At 48.2% G+C, this 22,153-nt stretch overlaps 17 non-coding genes across 17 annotated transcripts; all 17 read right to left on the bottom strand.

Moving 5' to 3' along the window:
• Nucleotides 1–3,022: 3,022 nt before the first annotated feature.
• On the bottom strand, nt 3,023–3,094 carry TRNAM-CAU (transfer RNA methionine (anticodon CAU)). The gene has a single exon. It is a non-coding gene; the product is annotated as a tRNA-Met (tRNA).
• Nucleotides 3,095–6,887: 3,793 nt separating this feature from the next.
• TRNAM-CAU (transfer RNA methionine (anticodon CAU)) lies at nt 6,888–6,959 on the bottom strand. Its single transcript has one exon. It is a non-coding gene; the product is annotated as a tRNA-Met (tRNA).
• A 274-nt stretch (nt 6,960–7,233) lies between these two features.
• TRNAM-CAU (transfer RNA methionine (anticodon CAU)) lies at nt 7,234–7,305 on the bottom strand. The gene has a single exon. It is a non-coding gene; the product is annotated as a tRNA-Met (tRNA).
• Nucleotides 7,306–7,407: 102 nt separating this feature from the next.
• Nucleotides 7,408–7,479, bottom strand: TRNAM-CAU (transfer RNA methionine (anticodon CAU)). The gene has a single exon. It is a non-coding gene; the product is annotated as a tRNA-Met (tRNA).
• Nucleotides 7,480–7,755: 276 nt separating this feature from the next.
• Nucleotides 7,756–7,827, bottom strand: TRNAM-CAU (transfer RNA methionine (anticodon CAU)). Its single transcript has one exon. It is a non-coding gene; the product is annotated as a tRNA-Met (tRNA).
• Nucleotides 7,828–8,103: 276 nt separating this feature from the next.
• On the bottom strand, nt 8,104–8,175 carry TRNAM-CAU (transfer RNA methionine (anticodon CAU)). Its single transcript has one exon. It is a non-coding gene; the product is annotated as a tRNA-Met (tRNA).
• A 102-nt stretch (nt 8,176–8,277) lies between these two features.
• On the bottom strand, nt 8,278–8,349 carry TRNAM-CAU (transfer RNA methionine (anticodon CAU)). Its single transcript has one exon. It is a non-coding gene; the product is annotated as a tRNA-Met (tRNA).
• A 102-nt stretch (nt 8,350–8,451) lies between these two features.
• TRNAM-CAU (transfer RNA methionine (anticodon CAU)) lies at nt 8,452–8,523 on the bottom strand. The gene has a single exon. It is a non-coding gene; the product is annotated as a tRNA-Met (tRNA).
• A 102-nt stretch (nt 8,524–8,625) lies between these two features.
• TRNAM-CAU (transfer RNA methionine (anticodon CAU)) lies at nt 8,626–8,697 on the bottom strand. Its single transcript has one exon. It is a non-coding gene; the product is annotated as a tRNA-Met (tRNA).
• A 704-nt stretch (nt 8,698–9,401) lies between these two features.
• On the bottom strand, nt 9,402–9,473 carry TRNAM-CAU (transfer RNA methionine (anticodon CAU)). Its single transcript has one exon. It is a non-coding gene; the product is annotated as a tRNA-Met (tRNA).
• Nucleotides 9,474–9,575: 102 nt separating this feature from the next.
• TRNAM-CAU (transfer RNA methionine (anticodon CAU)) lies at nt 9,576–9,647 on the bottom strand. Its single transcript has one exon. It is a non-coding gene; the product is annotated as a tRNA-Met (tRNA).
• Nucleotides 9,648–9,924: 277 nt separating this feature from the next.
• On the bottom strand, nt 9,925–9,996 carry TRNAM-CAU (transfer RNA methionine (anticodon CAU)). Its single transcript has one exon. It is a non-coding gene; the product is annotated as a tRNA-Met (tRNA).
• A 5,016-nt stretch (nt 9,997–15,012) lies between these two features.
• On the bottom strand, nt 15,013–15,084 carry TRNAM-CAU (transfer RNA methionine (anticodon CAU)). The gene has a single exon. It is a non-coding gene; the product is annotated as a tRNA-Met (tRNA).
• Nucleotides 15,085–15,186: 102 nt separating this feature from the next.
• Nucleotides 15,187–15,258, bottom strand: TRNAM-CAU (transfer RNA methionine (anticodon CAU)). The gene has a single exon. It is a non-coding gene; the product is annotated as a tRNA-Met (tRNA).
• A 126-nt stretch (nt 15,259–15,384) lies between these two features.
• Nucleotides 15,385–15,456, bottom strand: TRNAM-CAU (transfer RNA methionine (anticodon CAU)). The gene has a single exon. It is a non-coding gene; the product is annotated as a tRNA-Met (tRNA).
• A 6,223-nt stretch (nt 15,457–21,679) lies between these two features.
• On the bottom strand, nt 21,680–21,751 carry TRNAM-CAU (transfer RNA methionine (anticodon CAU)). The gene has a single exon. It is a non-coding gene; the product is annotated as a tRNA-Met (tRNA).
• Nucleotides 21,752–21,853: 102 nt separating this feature from the next.
• TRNAM-CAU (transfer RNA methionine (anticodon CAU)) lies at nt 21,854–21,925 on the bottom strand. Its single transcript has one exon. It is a non-coding gene; the product is annotated as a tRNA-Met (tRNA).
• Between the last annotated feature and the right edge of the window lie 228 nt (nt 21,926–22,153).

The following is a 22,153-nucleotide window of genomic DNA, read 5'->3' as shown; positions in this document are numbered from 1 at the left end:
TGCGGCGTCGGTGCAGCGAGTGTCGGTTCTTCATGCGGCGTCGCGGGTGCAGCGTCTTCATGGGGCGTGGTCGGTGGAGGATCTTCGGCGTTTAGCTCGTGAGCAACCTCACCTCCAGAGGTTGCTGCCTTTAGTTTCCCCTACGGGGGCTGGGCGGCCTTCCTCGTACCGCGGCTGCGTAGCTGCGGCGTGGCGACGCAAAGCGCGAGGTTGACGGCGATGGTGAGCGCGAAAAGCGGTTCGGCGTGTACTCTTCTCGACGCAGGTACTCGTCGATTTCGTGCGGACGTTGTCCGAAGCGTGGTCGTGGGGCGTTAACGGCAAATCCTCGAAGACCGATACGTCGGTACGGGCAGTGACGAAGAATATGGCCGGCCTCGCCGCAATGGAAGCACAACGGCCGGTTGTCGGAAGTCCTCCAGGCGTCGCATTTCCTGGGGCTTGAGGGTCGGTCATAGGCTGGGCGGGCGGGGGCTGGGAGGCGGCGTTGTGGACCAAGTGGCTCATCTCGGGGAGGACGTGGTGGTTGTCGTTGGGGCTGAGCAGTCCTTACTGCAGCGGCGTAGGTCATGGCCTGGGGTTCTGTGGCCGTCGGGGTGCCAAGTGCCTGTTGCACTTCTTCCCGTATCACGTCCATCAGAGTCGATGCTTGTGGCTGTGGGGAGGATGGCAGTAATCGGCGTAGCTCCTCTCGGACGATTTCGCGGATAACGTCCCGCAAGCTGTCGCTGGTGGTGGCTGGCGTGTCCGAACGGATTGCATAGGCAGAGGAAGGGCGGTTGTACGGCCGAGCTCGGACGTCGAGGGTCTTCTCAATCGTGCAGGCTTCCTGCATGAATTCCTCGACCGTTTTTGGCGGCTGACGGACGAGGCTGCCAAAGAGTTGTTCTTTTACGCCGCGCATTAAGAACTGAACTTTCTTTTCCTCGGTCATCCCGGGATCGGCGCGGCGAAATAGGCGCTTCATCTCCTCGACGTAACTGCGGACGGGCTCATTCGGAAGCTGGATCCTGGACTCGAGGAGTCGTTCGGCTCTTTCTTTCCTCACGACACTGGTAAATACCTTCAATAGTTCTCTCTTGAATAGCTCCCATGTCGTAAGGGACGACTCGTAGTTTTCGTACCACGTGCGTGCGGAGCCATCCAATGAGAAAAAAACGTGTCCAATCTTTGCCGCATCATCCCACTTGTTGAATGACGCCACGCGCTCAAATTGATCCAACCATTCTTCAGGGTCTTCGCCTAGGGATCCATTGAAAGTTGGCGGCACCCGCGGCTGCTGCAGTATGATCGGTGTCGACATCTTCGGCGAGATTGCGGTGCTCGTAGCCGCGTCTTTTCGCTGTCTTGTGCGGTCCGGCAGTTTCCCGAACTCAGGCTCCTCTCCCTGGAGACGTCGGCTGGCTCGCTGAGCTGCTGGCTCGTCCTCGGGTGCGAAGCGCTCAGGGCTGGCTTCACGACTTGAAGGGGGCGTCCGGAACATGGAAGGCTACCCCGCACCTCCACCAGATGTCACGTAGTGGTGACGGCAGTCGAAGCAGCGATGAAGACGGACGAAAGGATCTTCTAAAAGAACTGTTTATTGGGCTGACTTGCACCCAAAATGGACTGAATCACTCGGCGGCGGCGAAGCGACAAGCGTGCTCGGCGGTCGTCGAACAGAATGCCCGCCGCTCTCGGCCGTGCTCAATTTAAAGCTGATAGCGAACATTCGAGATAAAGGGCGCAAAGTTACTAGAACATTCCGGAACAACGTAGAATCAGCTTTGCCTGGCTGCGATCAATCGAGATAAATCTAGTCGCGTCTTGCGTCGCAAACGAAGCGATAAGGTGGTGTCGCGGCAGATTTGAAAAACGAATAAACACTGCAAATATTCGCGGCATTATCTTCTGCTGTGTCACTAACTTTTCCACCAACTTCAATTTCCACTATCTGATTGCGCCGCGCGTGCCACTTTTCTGCGCCCAACGCTCTTTTGGATGGAACTTCCCCCGCTATCAGCTTCTCAGCTCTCGCTCGCACCAGAGCACCGTGGTATCTTTCGATGTCGAACTGTTCTATTTTATGCTTTAGTGCGCGAATATCGTCCATGAACATGCCGGGTCTACTACACTCTTCACTGATCAATTTTTCCAAGTTTCTGCGCATCGTTTTTTCCTCTGCCCCCTTTTGTCTGCGTGTAGCGCTCGCCCGCTCCAATGCTTTCATTTTAACTGTCTGCTTGAAGTTCTCCCATTTTTCTCTGTACGTCGTATTACCCATATGTTTCATTGCATCAACTTGCGTCGTCACGTCTGCCATAAAAATTTCATCGTCCAGTAATTTTGAATTCAATTTCCATAACTGCCACTCGAAGCTTCTTTTCCTTTCTTTCGTGCTTGCTACTAGAAAACTGACTAAGCAGTGATCAGTAAATGAAACAGGGCTCACTCGGTACTCCTTGCAAAAGGGTACCAAATCAAGGCTTACGTATGCTCTATCCAAACGAGCGTGGCTCGAAGCCTGAAAATGGGTGTACTGCGTATTTCTTCCACCACCAAGGCATTCAGCCACATCCGCCAAACTACTGTTCCCTATTATTTCATTTACGGCAGTCGTGCTTGCATCCTTGTACGGTCGGGTGCTAGTTTTGTCCCGGGATGAAAGAACGCAGTTGAAATCACCAATAAGAATGACCAACCTATTACACTGGGTATACTGTTTTAGCTGTTCAAAAAACCTGCACCTTTCCCCGGCAACAGTCGGCGCATACAAACAGATTACACGCCACTCCAAGGACGATAACAAGAAATCACATACAATAAACCGTCCTGACGTGCATGACGTGACGGCTTCTATTTTAGCTCCTAGACTATGTCGGACCAACAATGCGCAGCCTGAAGAATATCCCACGGAATGGCTCCACTGCGCCACTCTGCTGATTGCGCTGCACTGCAACGTACCCTATATTAGAATGCAAATTGTAGTACAGATTCAATCCTACTGTTGAAAAAAGAGGATACAAGGAAAAAACCAAAACAATAGCAGAGCGTGGTTTCTAACCACGGACCTCTGGGTTATGGGCCCAGCACGCTTCCACTGCGCCACTCTGCTGATTGCGCTGCACTGCAACGTACCCTATATTAGAATGCAAATTGTAGTACAGATTCAATCCTACTGTTGAAAAAAGAGGATACAAGGAAAAAACCAAAACAATAGCAGAGCGTGGTTTCTAACCACGGACCTCTTGGTTATGGGCCCAGCACGCTTCCACTGCGCCACTCTTTTTTTTTCTTTATTGCCGGTATTTTCACCCACATGAAAAGAAAACACATATTCATACATAAGCACTAAAACACAGTCAACATCTTTGTTAAAACAACGGCCGCCCAGCTTGTGCGGTCACGCTCATACTAAAATTCCTTCATCGCCAATAATAACTCAACACGTGATAGCCACTCTGGACTGCATTCCAGCATCTTTTTCTCCTGAAAAAAGTTGCTTATGCTTTCTTTGAAATATTGACGTGCCGACCTTGCATCGAGATCGACGTGCCTTACTGCCATTCTGCATTTCCAAATACTGTGTAGGGCTATTAGCATGATCAAATCAAATGGGGTACCGTCATCACTTTCAATTGGCAAGTAGCGAATTCCGTACCCATCAAGCGGAAATTCTTTTTTGATTGTGCGCTGAAGCACATCCCAAAGGAACACAGCATCCCAGCATTCAAGGAACACATGCTCAATTGTCTCCTCCTTTCTGCATATTATACAGTGAGTACCCCAGGGGACAAAAAAACCTTTTTCAGCCATCCACGGTTTGACAGTCAGAGTTCCAGTGTGTAATTTGAAAAAGAAAGTCTTAACACCAGACGGGACTAACATTGCCTTAACACGCTTTTGTACCTTGTTACCTATACCTTCCCTGTAAAGGGACCGATATAAAGGCATGGGGAGAACCACACTACATAGGTCTTTATACAGTTTTTTCCGGTTGACTTCACTCAGGTATTGGAGTGAAAACCGCGCCGTTAAAAACCTACATGAAACCACAACTTCGCCTAGAAAACCATGCACTCCTCCGGGCATACTGCCAGCAGAGACAACCATATTAGGCAAGTGCTTCCCCAGGCGAAGTTGACAGACAGTGTGTAGAAACGGGTGCTTAACGTCCCGAAGAAATAAATACCGATTGACAACCTGTCTCAAAAACAAATGTGACAAACTGAGTCCTCCATTTCGAACTCGTAGAAATAAATTGATGCGGCTTGATCTTTCCCAGGAAGATGCCCACACGAACACTGCAAACACCCGATGAAATTTTTGGATATGAACCCTGGAGCAATGCAAGACTTGAAGGACATACCAAAGTTTGCTCACTAAAAATATGTTGCAAATTGTGGCTCTCGAGAACATTGACCAATTCCATCCATTCCATTTATTCACTCTTTCCTCATTTTATCCACTTCACTCCTCCAGTAGGCTTCGCTGTCTCTGTAACACTCAAGAGGAACTCCCAAGTATTTAACAGGAGTCGTAGTAAAACTCATGTTGGCAAAAGTGTCTGGGGCCTCCGGCCAATCCCCGTGCCAGAATCCCAGGCACTTACTCCAGTTTACCGCGCTGCCACTGGCCGCACAAAAACTTTTAACACACTTAACAGCCTGTGTTACACTGTCGTAATCATTACAAAACATGGCTATATCATCCGCATAAGCCAACAGTCGGACTTCTAACGGATGTAGTTTAAAACCGCGCATACAATCGCTCTGTATAACGCTCAAACAAAATGACTCTATATACAAACAAAACAACAGTGGCGAAAGAGGGCAACCCTGGCGCACCGAGCGTTTGACTGGAATGCGTGAACCCACAACCTTGTTGACAATTAGACTTGTCGTGCAATCCTGGTACGCCATGGCGACCCCGCCTCGAATAATTCTACCCACATTCACATGATCTAGAATGCACAGAAGAATTTCATGAGGCACCCTATCGAAGGCTTTCTCCAGATCAATTTGGATCATTGCCACTTGTGTGCCCATTGCGTCGCAGAACTCAAGGATACAACGCGCTACATGTATATTTGAGAAAATAGATCGGCCTTTAATACCGCACGTTTGATGCGGCCCCACCAGGTCAGTAATGACTGTCTGCAATCGCTTAGCCAAAATTTTCATCATTATCTTATAGTCTCCATTTGTGAGGCAAATTGGACGGTAAGAAGTTACTCTGCGCAATACAGAGGGGTCTTCTGATTTCGGTATAAGAACAGTGTGGGAGGATGTGAAGGAAGGCGGCAGTACATTGAGATCGAATGCCTCATTATAGACAGCAGCTAAAACTGGTGAAATTATTCTTTTTAGACGTTTATAAAAGGCTGAGGTCAGACCATCCGGGCCCGGAGACTTCCCCGGCTGCAAGCTTTCAATAGCGTTTTTCACCTCCTCTACTGAGATAGCTGCCTCCAATAGTTCCTTCGTACTGTCGTCTAGGCTGGGCATCAACAAAAGGAAGTCCTTCTTGAAACGATCAATGTCAACTGAGCAGTTGGCAAATAACCCACTGTAGTGCTCGAAGAAAGCGCGCTCAATATCTTCTGCTGTGTCACTAACTTTTCCACCAACTTCAATTTCCACTATCTGATTGCGCCGCGCGTGCCACTTTTCTGCGCCCAACGCTCTTTTTGATGGAACTTCCCCCGCTATCAGCTTTTCAGCTCTCGCTGGCACCAGAGCACCGTGGTATCTTTCGATGTCGAACTGTTCTATTTTATGCTTTAGTGCGCGAATATCGTCCATGAACATGCCGGGTCTACTACACTCTTCACTGATCAATTTTTCCAAGTTTCTGCGCATCGTTTTTTCCTCTGCCCCCTTTTGTCTGCGTATAGCGCTCGCCCGCTCCAATGCTTTCATTTTAACTGTCTGCTTGAAGTTCTCCCATTTTTCTCTGCACGTCGTATTACCCATATGTTTCATTGCATCAACTTGCGTCGTCACGTCTGCCATAAAAATTTCATCATCCAGTAATTTTGAATTCAATTTCCATACCTGCCACTCGAAGCTTCTTTTCCTTTCTTTCGTGCTTGCTACTAGAAAACTGACTAAGCAGTGATCAGTAAATGAAACAGCGCTCACTCGGTACTCCTTGCAAAATGGTACCAAATCAAGGCTTACGTATGCTCTATCCAAACGAGCATGGCTCGAAGCCTGAAAGTTGGTGTACTGTGTATTTCTTCCACCACCAAGGCATTCAGCCACATCCGCCAAACTACTGTTCCCTATTATTTCATTTAGGGCAGTCGTGCTTGCATCCTTGTACGGTCGGGTGCTAGTTTTGTCCCGGGATGAAAGAACGCAGTTGAAATCACCAATAAGAATGACCAACCTATTACACTGGGTATACTGTTTTAGCTGTTCAAAAAACCTGCACCTTTCCCCAGCAACAGTCGGCGCCTACAAACAGATTACACGCCACTCCAAGAACGATAACAAGAAATCACATACAATAAACCGTCCTGACGTGCATGACGTGACGGCTTCTATTTTAGCTCCTAGACTATGTCGGACCAACAATGCGCAGCCTGAAGAATATCCCACGGAATGGCTCCACTGCGCCACTCTGCTGATTGCGCTGCACTGCAACGTACCCTATATTAGAATGCAAATTGTAGTACAGATTCAATCCTACTGTTGAAAAAAGAGGATACAAGGAAGAAACCAAAACAATAGCAGAGAGTGGTTTCTAACCACGGACCTCTGGGTTATGGGCCCAGCACGCTTCCACTGCGCCACTCTGCTGATTGCACTGCACTGCAACGTACCCTATATTAGAATGCAAATTGTAGTACAGATTCAATCCTACTGTTGAAAAAAGAGGATACAAGGAAAAAACCAAAACAATAGCAGAGCGTGGTTTCGATCCACGGACCTCTGGGTTATGGGCCCAGCACGCTTCCACTGCGCCACTCTGCTTTTTTCTTTATTGCCTGGCTGCGACACATAACATTTACACAAAAAACACTCAACAAAAAACACACAAAACGCTATGTACATACGACACTGTCGTGGTCAGCCATCATGAGTCTGGCTTCGTCATACTAAAATTCACGAAGCCTACAGAGCGGCTCTAGCCTCGAGAGCCACTGATTGCACTGCACTGCAACGTACCCTATATTAGAATGCAAATTGTAGTACAGATTCAATCCTACTGTAGAAAAAAGAGGATACAAGGAAAAAACCAAAACAATAGCAGAGCGTGGTTTCTAACCACGGACCTCTGGGTTATGGGCCCAGCACGCTTCCACTGCGCCACTCTGCTGATTGCGCTGCACTGCAACGTACCCTATATTAGAATGCAAATTGTAGTACAGATTCAATCCTACTGTTGAAAAAAGAGGATAGAAGAAAAAAACCAAAACAATAGCAGAGCGTGGTTTCTAACCACGGACCTCTGGGTTATGGGCCCAGCACGCTTCCACTGCGCCACTCTGCTGATTGCGCTGCACTGCAACGTACCCTATATTAGAATGCAAATTGTAGTACAGATTCAATACTACTGTTGAAAAAAGAGGATACAAGGAAAAAACCAAAACAATAGCAGAGCGTGGTTTCTAACCACGCACCTCTGGGTTATGGGCCCAGCACGCTTCCACTGCGCCACTCTGCTGATTGCGCTGCACTGCAACGTACCCTATATTAGAATGCAAATTGTAGTACAGATTCAATACTACTGTTGAAAAAAGAGGATACAAGGAAAAAACCAAAACAATAGCAGAGCGTGGTTTCTAACCACGGACCTCTGGGTTATGGGCCCAGCACGCTTCCACTGCGCCACTCTGCTGATTGCACTGCACTGCAACGTACCCTATATTAGAATGCAAATTGTAGTACAGATTGAATCCTACTGTTGAAAAAAGAGGATAGAAGAAAAAAACCAAAACAATAGCAGAGCGTGGTTCCGATCCACGGACCTCTGGGTTATGGGCCCAGCACGCTTCCACTGCGCCACTCTGCTGATTGCGCTGCACTGCAACGTACCCTATATTAGAATGCAAATTGTAGTACAGATTCAATCCTACTGTTGAAAAAAGAGGATACAAGGAAAAAACCAAAACAATAGCAGAGCGTGGTTTCTAACCACGGACCTCTGGGTTATGGGCCCAGCACGCTTCCACTGCGCCACTCTGCTGATTGCGCTGCACTGCAACGTACCCTATATTAGAATGCAAATTGTAGTACAGATTCAATCCTACTGTTGAAAAAAGAGGATAGAAGAAAAAAACCAAAACAATAGCAGAGCGTGGTTTCTAACCACGGACCTCTGGGTTATGGGCCCAGCACGCTTCCACTGCGCCACTCTGCTGATTGCGCTGCACTGCAACGTACCCTATATTAGAATGCAAATTGTAGCACAGATTCAATCCTACTGTTGAAAAAAGAGGATACAAGGAAAAAACCAAAACAATAGCAGAGCGTGGTTTCTAACCACGGACCTCTGGGTTATGGGCCCAGCACGCTTCCACTGCGCCACTCTGCTGATTGCACTGCACTGCAACGTACCCTATATTAGAATGCAAATTGTAGTACAGATTCAATCCTACTGTTGAAAAAAGAGGATAGAAGAAAAAAACCAAAACAATAGCAGAGCGTGGTTTCGATCCACGGACCTCTGGGTTATGGGCCCAGCACGCTTCCACTGCGCCACTCTGCTGATTGCGCTGCACTGCAACGTACCCTATATTAGAATGCAAATTGTAGTACAGATTCAATCCTACCGTTGAAAAAAGAGGATAGAAGGAAAAAACCAAAACAATAGCAGAGTGTGGTTTCGATCCACGGACCTCTGGGTTATGGGCCCAGCACGCTTCCACTGCGCCACTCTGCTTTTTTCTTTATTGCCTGGCTTTGACTCATAACATTTACACAAAAAACACTCAACAAAAAACACACAAAACGCTATGTACATACGACACTGTCGTGGCAGCCATCATGAGTCTGGCTTCGTCATACTAAAATTCACGAAGCCTACAGAGCGGCTCTAGCCTCGAGAGCCACTCTGGAGGCTCCGCAGCTGCTTTCTGGATGGCCAGAAAGCAGTCCACTCTTTCCCGAAAATAAATTCGGGCAGGTAGTGCGTCTTTTTGCGCTGCACTGCAACGTACCCTATATTAGAATGCAAATTGTAGTACAGATTCAATCCTACTGTTGAAAAAAGAGGATACAAGGAAAAAACCAAAACAATAGCAGAGCGTGGTTTCTAACCACGGACCTCTGGGTTATGGGCCCAGCACGCTTTCACTGCGCCACTCTGCTGATTGCGCTGCACTGCAACGTACCCTATATTAGAATGCAAATTGTAGTACAGATTGAATCCTACTGTTGAAAAAAGAGGATAGAAGAAAAAAACCAAAACAATAGCAGAGCGTGGTTTCGATCCACGGACCTCTGGGTTATGGGCCCAGCACGCTTCCACTGCGCCACTCTGCTGATTGCGCTGCACTGCAACGTACCCTATATTAGAATGCAAATTGTAGTACAGATTCAATCCTGCTGTTGAAAAAAGAGGATACAAGGAAAAAACCAAAACAATAGCAGAGCGTGGTTTCTAACCACGGACCTCTGGGTTATGGGCCCAGCACGCTTCCACTGCGCCACTCTGCTGATTGCGCTGCACTGCAACGTACCCTATATTAGAATGCAAATTGTAGTACAGATTCAATCCTACTGTTGAAAAAAGAGGATACAAGGAAAAAACCAAAACAATAGCGGAGCGTGGTTTCTAACCACGGACCTCTGGGTTATGGGCCCAGCACGCTTCCACTGCGCCACTCTGCTGATTGCGCTGCACTGCAACGTACCCTATATTAGAATGCAAATTGTAGTACAGATTCAATCCTACTGTTGAAAAAAGAGGATAGAAGAAAAAAAACCAAAACAATAGCAGAGCGTGGTTTCGATCCACGGACCTCTGGGTTATGGGCCCAGCACGCTTCCACTGCGCCACTCTGCTTTTTTTTTCTTTATTACCGGTAAACAATACATAAAAATCTCTAGCCACACTTTGGCCGAGACAATGGGTTAAAACTTTTTCATGTTAATCAGTTCATCCATAACTGCCACCCAGTCCGGCGGCTGGGGTTGACTGCGGAGAACATCTCTCAGGAAAACTGCACTTTCTATAAAGTTTTCTCTCACTGGTCGCACATTTGCGTCGGCGTGCCTGGCCGCCATTCTCGTTTTCCAGATGCTGTGGAGGCCCAGTAGCATAAACATGTCGTAAGGAACCTCCTCACTTTCTATAGGTAGAAACCGGATGCCATAAGGAGTTACAGGTAGTTCTTTCTTTAATGTTCTTTGCAAGATGTCCCAGTGGAAAACCGGGTCCCAGCAGTCGATAAACACATGTTCGATGGTCTCGGGTTTTTTGCAGAGTATGCAGTCGGTGGTCCAGGGCACAAAAATGCCTTTATCGTTTAGCCATGTTTTCACCGGAAGGGTACCGGTATGAAGTTTAAAGAAAAAGGATTTCACAGTCGGTCTTACCGGCATCTTCTTAACTCGCTTTAACACATCTTTGCCTGGGCCTCCGCAGCAAAAGGAACGGTATAAGGGAGCAGGTATAAATATATCTAGCAAATCTTTGTACAGTTTTTTCTTGGGTACACCAGATAGATACTGCGTAGAAAAGTGAGCGCTCAAAGTGCGAAAGGCTGCCACAACTTCACGCAAAAAACCTGTTACAGCACGATTCGTGGCCGGGTAACTGGACACAACAAATTCCGGCAACACGTTGCCTAAGCGCACCTGCAACATTGTGCGCAACAAGGGATCCGTTTGATCACGTAGAAACAAAAATCTTGAGACAACTTGCTTCAGAAACAAATTAGAAAGACCAAGGCCGCCCCTTTTGACCGGAAGGAACAGATTAACTCGACTTGTTCGCTCCCAATTTGAGCTCCAAATAAAGACAGCAAACACTCTATGCAGCTTCTGCAGGTTTGCTCGGGTAATGAGCACGAACTGCAATATATACCAAATTCTGGCTATTAAAAATACATTGCACACACTTGCGCGCGCGAAAACAGAAAGGTCACGTCCTTTCCAGCCGTCCGCTTTTCTCCTTGCACTCTGCGTTATCTCACCGCACAACTCCGTACTGCTTTTATAGTGCTCCAAGGGTACCCCCAAGTACTTCGCAGGGGCGGTCGTCCATTTCATGTTAGCAAACACGGCAGGTGTGCTGTCCCAATCACCGTGCCAAAAACCTATGCACTTATCCCAGTTAATTTCGGACCCAGTCTTTTTGCAATATTCCCCTGCGACTTTCACAACTTCTTTAACGCTTTCTTGATCCGCGCAAAAAACAGCAATATCATCAGCGTAAGCAAGCACTTTTACTTGCGCCGACAGAAGAGTGAAACCGCAGATCCCATCATTGTGCAACAGTGATAACAGAAAAGGCTCAAGGTAGATCGCAAAGAGCAAAGGCGAGAGCGGGCAACCCTGCCTGACCGAAGAACACACAGGTACAGGTTCAGTCAGCTGTTTGTTCACTATAATTCGGGTAACACAGTTGTCGTACGCCATCTGTACACCTTGTATTATCACAGAGCCGACGTTGGCATATTCTAGAATGGCGAAAAGAATGTCATGCGACACTCGATCGAAGGCCTTTGCAAGGTCAAGCTGTATCATGGCAACTCGGCCCCCGAAGGCATCGCAGCATTCAAGAACAGTTCTAGCAATGTGCACATTTGTTCCAATGGTGCGACCTTTAATACCGCACGTTTGGTGGGGCCCTACAAGGTCCTTTATGACCTTTTGCAGTCTGTTGGCAAGAATCTTCATAAACACTTTATAGTCAACGTTGGTTAGGCTTATCGGCCGATAAGCCCCAACGGACAGAAGTTTAGCCTGGTCCTCACTCTTGGGTATTAAAACCACGTGTGCTGTTTTAAATGATGGTGGCATTTTCTTTGTCTCATAAATTTCGGTGAAGACGCAGTGGAGAGCTTGGGTGAGTTCGGCTTTGAACTTCTTATAAAATTCACTACCTAAGCCGTCAGGACCGGGAGATTTTCCGGCACTCAGCTCTTCGATTGCTCTTCCCACTTCGCTTACGCTGATTGGTACCTCCAGCCCTTGTTTTATATCGTCTCCTAGTTTTGGCATACGGGACAAGAACGTGTTTGCAAACCCCTCTTCTTCAAGCCGTCGCCGCCCAAGCAATTCCCGATACTGCTCAACAAACGCCAACTGAATCACTTTGCTATCATTCGTTACCTCGTTTCTGTACCTGATTTGTCTTACTTCGTTCTGAGTCGCGTACTTCTTTTCGTCACTAAGCGAGCGTTTAGTAGGTACTTGGTCAAGCCAGAGGCGTTCAGCACGGGCCCGTATCATGGCAGCTGTATACTTGTCTTTTTCGATAATCTCAAGTTTACTTTTTGTATCTCTTATTTCTTTCTTATATTTTCCCGGCTGGGAACTTTCCAGGCTTACGAGCAAGTCAAGTTGGCAATGTAGTTCTTTTTCTTTAACACGTTTATCGTGGCATATGATGCTTGCCCTTTCAATCGCGTTTATTTTCACTTGTTCTTTGAAATCTTCCCACCTAATTACCCAGTTCCCAGGATCTGCTGATAGCAATGCTTTAATGCATTCATTAACTTTAATGTCAAAGCGTTCATCCTCGAGTAATTGTGCGTTAAACTTCCACAGGTCCCACGAGAAACGAGATTTCTTGTCTTTGTTCCCCAGGGTAAACGTAACTAAGCTGTGGTCGGTAAAAGACATGTGTTTTACCTCGTAGCTATTGCACAAAGGAATCAGATCAAGCGACACATACGCTCTGTCAAGTCTCGCGTGACTTTCACCCTGGAAGTGAGTAAAATGCGGTGCTACCGAAAGAACTTCAGCAACATCATCTAAACCATTTTCTTGCACAATCGAATTCAACAATTCCGCACTTTTGTCACGAAGGAGTCTTTTTGTAATTCTATCCTCTGCTTTACAAACGCAGTTAAAGTCGCCCAAAAGCACAATTAACCGCTCACAGCACACATATGGTTCAACGCGCTCAAAAAATTCCTTGCGCTCGTTCTCCCTGTTAGGAGCATACACGCATATGACTCTCCATAGCAAATTGCAATAAAAAAAATCCACTACAACCAAACGGCCAGTTTGACACACAGTTAAATTCTGCTCGACAATCCCGAGAGAATTCCTAATAAATACAGCACAACCGCCCGATGTGCCAGAAGAATGGCACACACAAACATTGTAGCGTGCCGTAAAAGGCTGCACCATAAGGTCCGCCTGTTCCTGTCTTTCGACTTTCGTCTCCTGTACGGCTATTATGTCTAGGTCATTATCAACGAACAGCCGGCTTAGCTGGTACTGACGCTTCTTGGAAGCCAGTCCCCTGACATTAATTCTTGCAATGCGCAACGCTCTAAGAGGTGTAGAAGCCATCTAGTTTAGGTACAGGAGCCATATGGTGCATACCTCGGGACACAAGGCGACGGTGCGGGTGACTTGCCTAGTCTGAGGTGCTCGATGGGTGCGGTGCCGGTAATCCAAAGTCTCTTGCACAAGTGCCTCTTGCGTATGGACTGGAAAATCAGCCCATGCAGTCCGTTACCGAAAAAGGCCATCTCACGCCCACAGAAACCACTCACAGGGCACTCACTCCAACTAAGGCGGCGGCTTAGCCGCCGCTCGTTGATCGGCCTGTACATTCGGCCGCGGTTTCAACGTCGGTCGCCTGACACGAACAGTCTTCTGCGGCGGCTCGTCGCCTTCGCTCACTTTGGGCTCTCCATTCGCACTGTGCTCGTGCGGTCGCTTCCCTGCTTGGTTGCTGGTTGATGCATGTGACACTTCCATGCTGTCACCATGCTGGGGAACGACGGGAGCTGACGCCCCACCGCTCAAGACTTCGTCCGTTGGCGCCTTGACTTCTGCAGGCTGCGCTGCCTGTTGCTGCCGCTTACTGCTGGGCTCCTCTACGCTTGTGGATATTTCCGTAGGGGGCACAGCAGGGGCCTTCTCGACGCTGTCCCCTGCCTCTGCTGCAGCGTCTTCCGCGTCAGCCTCGTCCATGACAAGTTCGGACGAAATGTCAGTGTTGACTGGGACGGCAACACTCGCGTACGTGCGTACGCAGCTGCTTTCTTCGTGCCCGTAGCGACGACAGGCGCCGCATCGTGGAACCTTGCACTCACGACGAATGTGCCCAGTACCGTGGCAGCGCAGACACAGCGGAGCTCTGCCCGGTACAACCACGAGAGCCGGCTCACCGCCAACCCTGACTTCGTGAGGGAGGTCTTCCAGCTTCACGCCAGGATTCATTTTCAATGAAACCAAGCGTGTCGTCGACCCCTTGCTGGCGACACCCTGGACGCGCCACCGCTCCTTGGAGACTTCGCTCACCTTGCCGTACGGAGCAAAGGCTACCCTCACGTCTTCGTCGGGCACGTTGTGCAGCAGCCAGTGCAGCTTGACGCGGACGTCCTGGTTTGCCGGGTCGATGACGAGACAGCGGCGGTCCTTGACTTTCAGGTCTCCGGCAGAAAGAATTTTCGTCACCGCCTCAGCACTCGCGAAAGTAACAGCCCATACATGGCTCATGCGATACGCCCCCAAGGCGATAACCTCGGGGAGCAGCATCAGCTGAGCCAGCGCATCCCTGAAATCTTCGACCCGATAAGGACGGGCCCGCACGTCAGCGTGCAAAAAAACTGTGTTCAACACAACACGTCCTGTAGGAAGGGTAGGCAGAATCACCTGATACTCTTCATCGGAGGCAAAAGCCCTGTTTCCGCGGCCAGACATGACCGCTGTAGCTGCTCCAACGGAGCCCGTCATCGCACGTCCGTCACGCTCGGTGGCCGGAAGTCGAATCCCACTGCGCCACTCAGCTGATTGCGCTGCACTGCAACGTACCCTATATTAGAATGCAAATTGTAGTACAGATTCAATCCTACTGTTGAAAAAAGAGGATACAAGGAAGAAACCAAAACAATAGCAGAGCGTGGTTTCTAACCACGGACCTCTGGGTTATGGGCCCAGCACGCTTCCACTGCGCCACTCTGCTGATTGCACTGCACTGCAACGTACCCTATATTAGAATGCAAATTGTAGTACAGATTGAATCCTACTGTTGAAAAAAGAGGATAGAAGAAAAAAACCAAAACAATAGCAGAGCGTGGTTTCGATCCACGGACCTCTGGGTTATGGGCCCAGCACGCTTCCACTGCGCCACTCTGCTTTTTTTTTCTTTATTGCCTGGCTGTGACATATAACATTTACACACACAAAAAAAACACTCAAAAATTGTAGTACAGATTGAATCCTACTGTTGAAAAAAGAGGATAGAAGAAAAAAACCAAAACAATAGCAGAGCGTGGTTTCGATCCACGGACCTCTGGGTTATGGGCCCAGCACGCTTCCACTGCGCCACTCTGCTGATTTTTTTTTTTCTTTATTGCCTGGCTGCGACACATAACATTTACACAAAAAACACTCAACAAAAAACACACAAAACGCTATGTACATACGACACTGTCGTGGTCAGCCATCATGAGTCTGGCTTCGTCATACTAAAATTCACGAAGCATACAGAGCGGCTCTAGCCTCGAGAGCCACTCGGGAGGCTCCGCAGCTGCTTTCTGGATGGCCAGAAAGCAGTCCATTCTTTCCCGAAAATAAATGCGGGCAGGTCGTGCGTCTTTGTCACAATAATAGCCTGCCATTCTGGAGCGCCATATACTGTGGAGGCCCAAGAGCATTATGAGATCAAATGGTACCCCATCCTCATTGTCTGTGCTTAAATAACGAATTCCCTGCGCGTCAAGTGGTAGCTCTTTCTTTATTGTCCTTTGTAACACATCCCAAAAATAAACCCCTTCCCAGCAATGCAAAAAAACATGGTCTATTGTTTCGGGCTGTTTACAAATTAAGCAGTTCGATCCCCACGGTAAAAAGAAATCCTTTCCTTCCAAAAACTTTTTAACTGGGAGTGTCCCGGTGTGTAATTTAAAAAAGAAGGTCTTTACTCCTGGTGGCACCTGCATTTTCTTTACCCTTTTTAAAACATCAGCTCCAGGACCTCCACTGTACAAGGCCCTGTACATAGGCTCTGGGAAAACAATATCACAAAGATCATGGTACAACTTCTTTCTTTTAGTTTTATACAAATAATCGCTAGAAAAACGCGCTGAAAGAAACCTAACACTTGCTACAATCTCTTTGTAGTAACCAAAAATTCCACCCGAGAGCTCTTCTGTGGTAACAACAAACTCGGGCAGCAAACGCCGCAGCCTGACCTGGCACACGGTGCGCAAGAACGGGTCTGAGACGTCGCGAAAAAACAAAAAACGGTTCACCAGCTGCCTTAAAAAGAGGTGCCCTAGCCCCAACCCCCCGTCTTTTACCCGCCGGAACAGGTTCGTTCTGCTGCAACGTTCCCATTCGGAAGCCCATATAAAGACGGCAAAAATCCGGTGTAACTTCTGAATGTGCACCCGAGAGCAATGCAAAACCTGCATCACATACCAGAGCTTGCTAATAAAAAACAGGTTGCAGACTGTAGCTCTGGCGAAAATGGAGAGGTTGGTGCCTTTCCATTTTCCAGCTCTGTCACGTGCTTCTTTCGTTTGCTGTTTCCAATACTCCGATGCTTATCGTGAAAGCGAGGAGTATTGGCCACTCTGCTGATTGCGCTGCTTTTTTCCTTTATTGCCGGTATTTTGACCCACATGAAAAGAAAGCACATATTCATACATAAGCACTAAAACACAATCAACATCTTTGTTAAAACAACGGCCGCTCAGCTTGTGCGGTCACGCTCATGCTAAAATTCCTTCATCGCCAATAATAACTCAACACGTGACAGCCACTCTGGACTACATTCCAGCATCTTTTTCTCCTGAACAAAGTTGCTTATGCTTTCTTTGAAATATTGACGTGCCGGTCTTGCATCGAGATCGGCGTGCCTTACTGCCATTCTGCATTTCCAAATACTGTGTAGGGCTATTAGCATGATCAAATCAAATGAGGTACCGTCATCACTTTCAATGGGCAAGTAGCGAATTCCGTACCCATCAAGCGGAAATTCTTTTTTGATTGTGCGCAGAAGCACATCCCAAAGGAACACAGCATCCCAGCATTCAAGGAACACATGCTCAATTGTCTCCTCCTTTCTGCATATTATACAGTGAGTACCCCAGGGAACAAAAAAACCTTTTTCAGCCATCCATGGTTTGACAGTCAGAGTTCCAGTGTGTAATTTGAAAAAGAAAGTCTTAACACCAGACGGGACTAACATTGCCTTAACACGCTTTAGTACCTTGTTACCTATACCTTCCCTGTAAAGGGACCTATATAAAGGCACGGGGAGAACCACACTACAGAGGTCTTTATACAGTTTTTTCCGGTTGACTTCACTCAGGTATTGGAGTGAAAACCGCGCCATCAAAAACCTACATGAAACCACAACTTCGCGTAGAAAACCATGCACTCCTCCGGGCATACTGCCAGCAGAGACAACCATATTAGGCAAGTGCTTCCCCAGGCGAAGTTGACAGACAGTGTGTAGAAACGGGTGCTTAACGTCCCGAAGAAATAAATACCGATTGACAACCTGTCTCAAAAACAAATGTGACAAACTGAGTCCTCCATTTCGAACTCGTAGAAATAAATTGGTGCGGCTTGATCTTTCCCAGGAAGATGCCCACACGAACACTGCAAACACCCGATGAAATTTTTGGATATGAACCCTGGAGCAATGCAAGACTTGAAGGACATACCAAAGTTTGCTCACTAAAAATATGTTGCAAATTGTGGCTCTCGAGAACATTGACGAATTCCATCCATTCCATTTATTCACTCTTTCCCTCATTTTATCCACTTCACTCCTCCAGTAGGCTTCGCTGTCTTTGTAACACTCAAGAGGAACTCCCAAGTATTTAACAGGAGTCGTAGTAAAACTCATGTTGGCAAAAGTGTCTGGGGCCTCCGGCCAATCCCCGTGCCAGAATCCCAGGCACTTACTCCAGTTTACCGCGCTGCCACTGGCCGCACAAAAACTTTCAACACACTTAACAGCCTGTGTTACACTGTCGTAATCATTACAAAACATGGCTATATCATCCGCATAAGCCAACAGTCGGACTTCTAACTGATGTAGTTTAAAACCGCGCATACAATCGCTCTGTATCACGCTCAAACAAAATGACTCTATATACAAACAAAACAACAGTGGCGAAAGAGGGCAACCCTGGCGCACCGAGCGTTTGACTGGAATGCGTGAACCCACAACCTTGTTGACAATTGGACTTGTCGTGCAATCCTGGTACGCCATGGCGACCCCGCCTCGAATAATTCTACCCACATTCACATGATCTAGAATGCACAGAAGAATTTCATGAGGCACCCTATCGAAAGCTTTCTCCAGATCAATTTGGATCATTGCCACTTGTGTGCCCATTGCGTCGCAGCACTCAAGGATACTACGCGCTACATGTATATTTGAGAAAATAGATCGGCCTTTAATACCGCACGTTTGATGCGGCCCCACCAGGTCAGTAATGACTGTCTGCAATCGCTTAGCCAAAATTTTCATCATTATCTTATAGTCTCCATTTGTGAGGCAAATTGGACGGTAAGAAGTTACTCTGCGCAATACAGAGGGGTCTTCTGATTTCGGTATAAGAACAGTGTGGGAGGATGTGAAGGAAGGCGGCAGTACATTGAGATCGAATGCCTCATTATAGACAGCAGCTAAAACTGGTGAAATTGTTCTTTTTAGACGTTTATAAAAGGCTGAGGTCAGACCATCCGGGCCCGGAGACTTCCCCGGCTGCAAGCTTTCAATAGCGTTTTTCACCTCCTCTACTGAGATAGCTGCCTCCAATAATTCCTTCGTACCGTCGTCTAGGCTGGGCATCAACAAAAGGAAGTCCTTCTTGAAACGATCAATGTCAACTGAGCAGTTGGCAAATAACCCACTGTAGTGCTCGAAGAAAGCGCGCTCAATATCTTCTGCTGTGTCACTAACTTTTCCACCAACTTCAATTTCCACTATCTGATTGCGCCGCGCGTGCCACTTTTCTGCGGCCAACGCTCTTTTTGATGGAACTTCCCCCGCTATCAGCCTTTCAGCTCTCGCTCGCACCAGAGCACCGTGGTAACTTTCGATGTCGAACTGTTCTATTTTATGCTTTAGTGCGCGAATATCGTCCATGAACATGCCGGGTCTACTACACTCTTCACTGATCAATTTTTCCATGTTTCTGCGCATCGTTTTTTCCTCTGCCCCCTTTTGTCTGCGTATAGCGCTCGCCCGCTCCAATGCTTTCATTTTAACTGTCTGCTTGAAGTTCTCCCATTTTTCTCTGTACGTCGTATTACCCATATGTTTCATTGCATCAACTTGCGTCGTCACGTCTGCCATAAAAATTTCATCATCCAGTAATTTTGAATTCAATTTCCATAACTGCCACTCGAAGCTTCTTTTCCTTTCTTTCGTGCTTGCTACTAGAAAACTGACTAAGCAGTGATCAGTAAATGAAACAGCGCTCACTCGGTACTCCTTGCAAAAGGGTACCAAATCAAGGCTTACGTATGCTCTATCCAAACGAGCGTGGCTCGAAGCCTGAAAATGGGTGTACTGTGTATTTCTTCCACCACCAAGGCATTCAGCCACATCCGCCAAACTACTGTTCCCTATTATTTCATTTAGGGCAGTCGTGCTTGCATCCTTGTACGGTCGGGTGCTAGTTTTGTCCCGGGATGAAAGAACGCAGTTGAAATCGCCAATAAGAATGACCAACCTATTACACTGGGTATACTGTTTTAGCTGTTCAAAAAACCTGCACCTTTCCCCGGCAACAGTCGGCGCATACAAACAGATTACACGCCACTCCAAGGACGACAACAAGAAATCACATACAATAAACCGTCCTGACGTGCATGACGTAACGGCTTCTATTTTAGCTCCTAGACTATGTCGGACCAACAATGCGCAGCCTGAAGAATATCCCACGGAATGGCTCACAATAGCACAGTATCGCGCTACGAATTGCTGCACCATGCCCCCGGTTTCCACGTCGCCCTCGACTTTCGTCTCCTGCACCTCTAGAATGTCAAGGTCAAAGTCGCTTAACAGGCGGTACAGTTGACTCTGCTTCCTCCTTGAGGCAAGCCCTCGGACATTTAATGTTGCCACGCGAATGGACTTATCCATAGTCATCATAGCAAGGCGGGAAAGAAAACTGGGGGCATGGCGCTTACCTCACAACTGCGGTTTGATCCGGAGTGTGCTAGCACAGGGCGGTCCTCACGGCGGCATAGGCGGCGTTTCCGCCGTCTTGCGCGCCGCCGAAGTGTTCGGCAGCGGTCGAAATGAAGGACGCCGTCCAACAGTCGTCTTGGTTGGCGGCTCGTCTGCAGCAACGACACTAAGCTCCTTCCCATTTTCGCCTGCGTCGTGAGGTCGCTTTGCAGCGGCACTAATACTGTCGCTGTCCATCACGGTGACTGGTGCCGGCTCGGTGGGTGGTTTCTCGCCTCCTCCGGGAGAGGGGTGGCCCGTAGTGCTTGCCTCATCCTTCTCGTTCCCGCCTTCTGCGTCGTCATGTCGCCGCTTGTCTGCGGGTTTATCTCCGCCGTCAATTAGTTGTTCCCCTTGAAAGTTCGACGATGCACCTTGCGTAACCAGGTTACGGCTCGTCCTTGCTGTTTCCTCTGAGTCTTCCTCGTCCATCAGGTGGTCCGATATGTCGTTTGCCTGCACTGGTCCGGCTACGCTGGCGTACGTCTTTGCGCAATCAGCATCGACGTGGCCGAAACGACGACAACGACTACAGCGCGGCACTTTGCAGTCGCGACGAATGTGCCCGGTGCTCATGCAGCGCAGACACAGAGGAGCGCGGCCCGGCACAACAACAAGAGTTAGCTCGCCGGCTATCTTGAGCTGATGCGAAATATCGTCTATTTTGACGTCGGCATGCAATTTTAGTCCAACTGTACGAGTCGTCGACCCTTTTTCAGCGACACCGAGCGCCCGCCACTTCTCCCGGGTCACTTCCAACACCTTCCCGTAGGGCGACAGTGCCACGCGAACGTCTTCGTCGGTAACGCCATGCAGCAACCAGTGCAGCTTTACGCGAACCTCTCGGTTATTCGGATCAATGAGCAAACATGGGCGATCCTTTACCTTCACGTCGACGGCCAAAACCAGCTTCTGAGCGGCATCAGCAGTTGTCATTGTCACAGCCCACACGTGGTTCATTTGATACGCCCCCAACGCCACAACGTCGGGAAGCGCACCAAGGTTGGCCAAAGTGTCCCGGTAGTCTTCAACACGATACGGCCGGGCTCTTGGATCGCCGTGCATGAAAACGGTGTTGGCGACGATGCGTCCGGATGGCAGATTGGGCAGAATAACCTGGTAATCACCGGCAGTAGCCGCAAAAAACATGCTACCGCGGCCCGGCTGGGCCGCTGAAACCGCTCCGACGGAGCTCATGATAACGCGTCCGTCACGCTCGGTGGCCGGAAGTCGAATCCCACTGCGCCACTCTGCTGATTGCGCTGCACTGCAACGTACCCTATATTAGAATGCAAATTGTAGTACAGATTCAATCCTACTGTTGAAAAAAGAGGATACAAGGAAAAAACCAAAACAATAGCAGAGCGTGGTTTCTAACCACGGACCTCTGGGTTATGGGCCCAGCACGCTTCCACTGCGCCACTCTGCTGATTGCGCTGCACTGCAACGTACCCTATATTAGAATGCAAATTGTAGTACAGATTGAATCCTACTGTTGAAAAAAGAGGATAGAAGAAAAAAACCAAAACAATAGCAGAGCGTGGTTTCGATCCACGGACCTCTGGGTTATGGGCCCAGCACGCTTCCACTGCGCCACTCTGCTGATTGCGCTGTACTGCAACGTACCCTATATTAGAATGCAAATTGTAGTACAGATTGAATTTTTTTTGTTTATTGCCGGTATTTTGACCCACATGAAAAGAAAGCACATATTCATACATAAGCACTAAAACACAATCAACATCTTTGTTAAAACAACGGCCGCTCAGCTTGTGCGGTCACGCTCATGCTAAAATTCCTTCATCGCCAATAATAACTCAACACGTGACAG

This window comes from Amblyomma americanum, chromosome 3 (genome assembly GCF_052857255.1).
Source record: "Amblyomma americanum isolate KBUSLIRL-KWMA chromosome 3, ASM5285725v1, whole genome shotgun sequence".
Taxonomy (NCBI): domain Eukaryota; kingdom Metazoa; phylum Arthropoda; class Arachnida; order Ixodida; family Ixodidae; genus Amblyomma; species Amblyomma americanum.
This window is presented reverse-complemented; position numbering and strand designations above follow the sequence as displayed.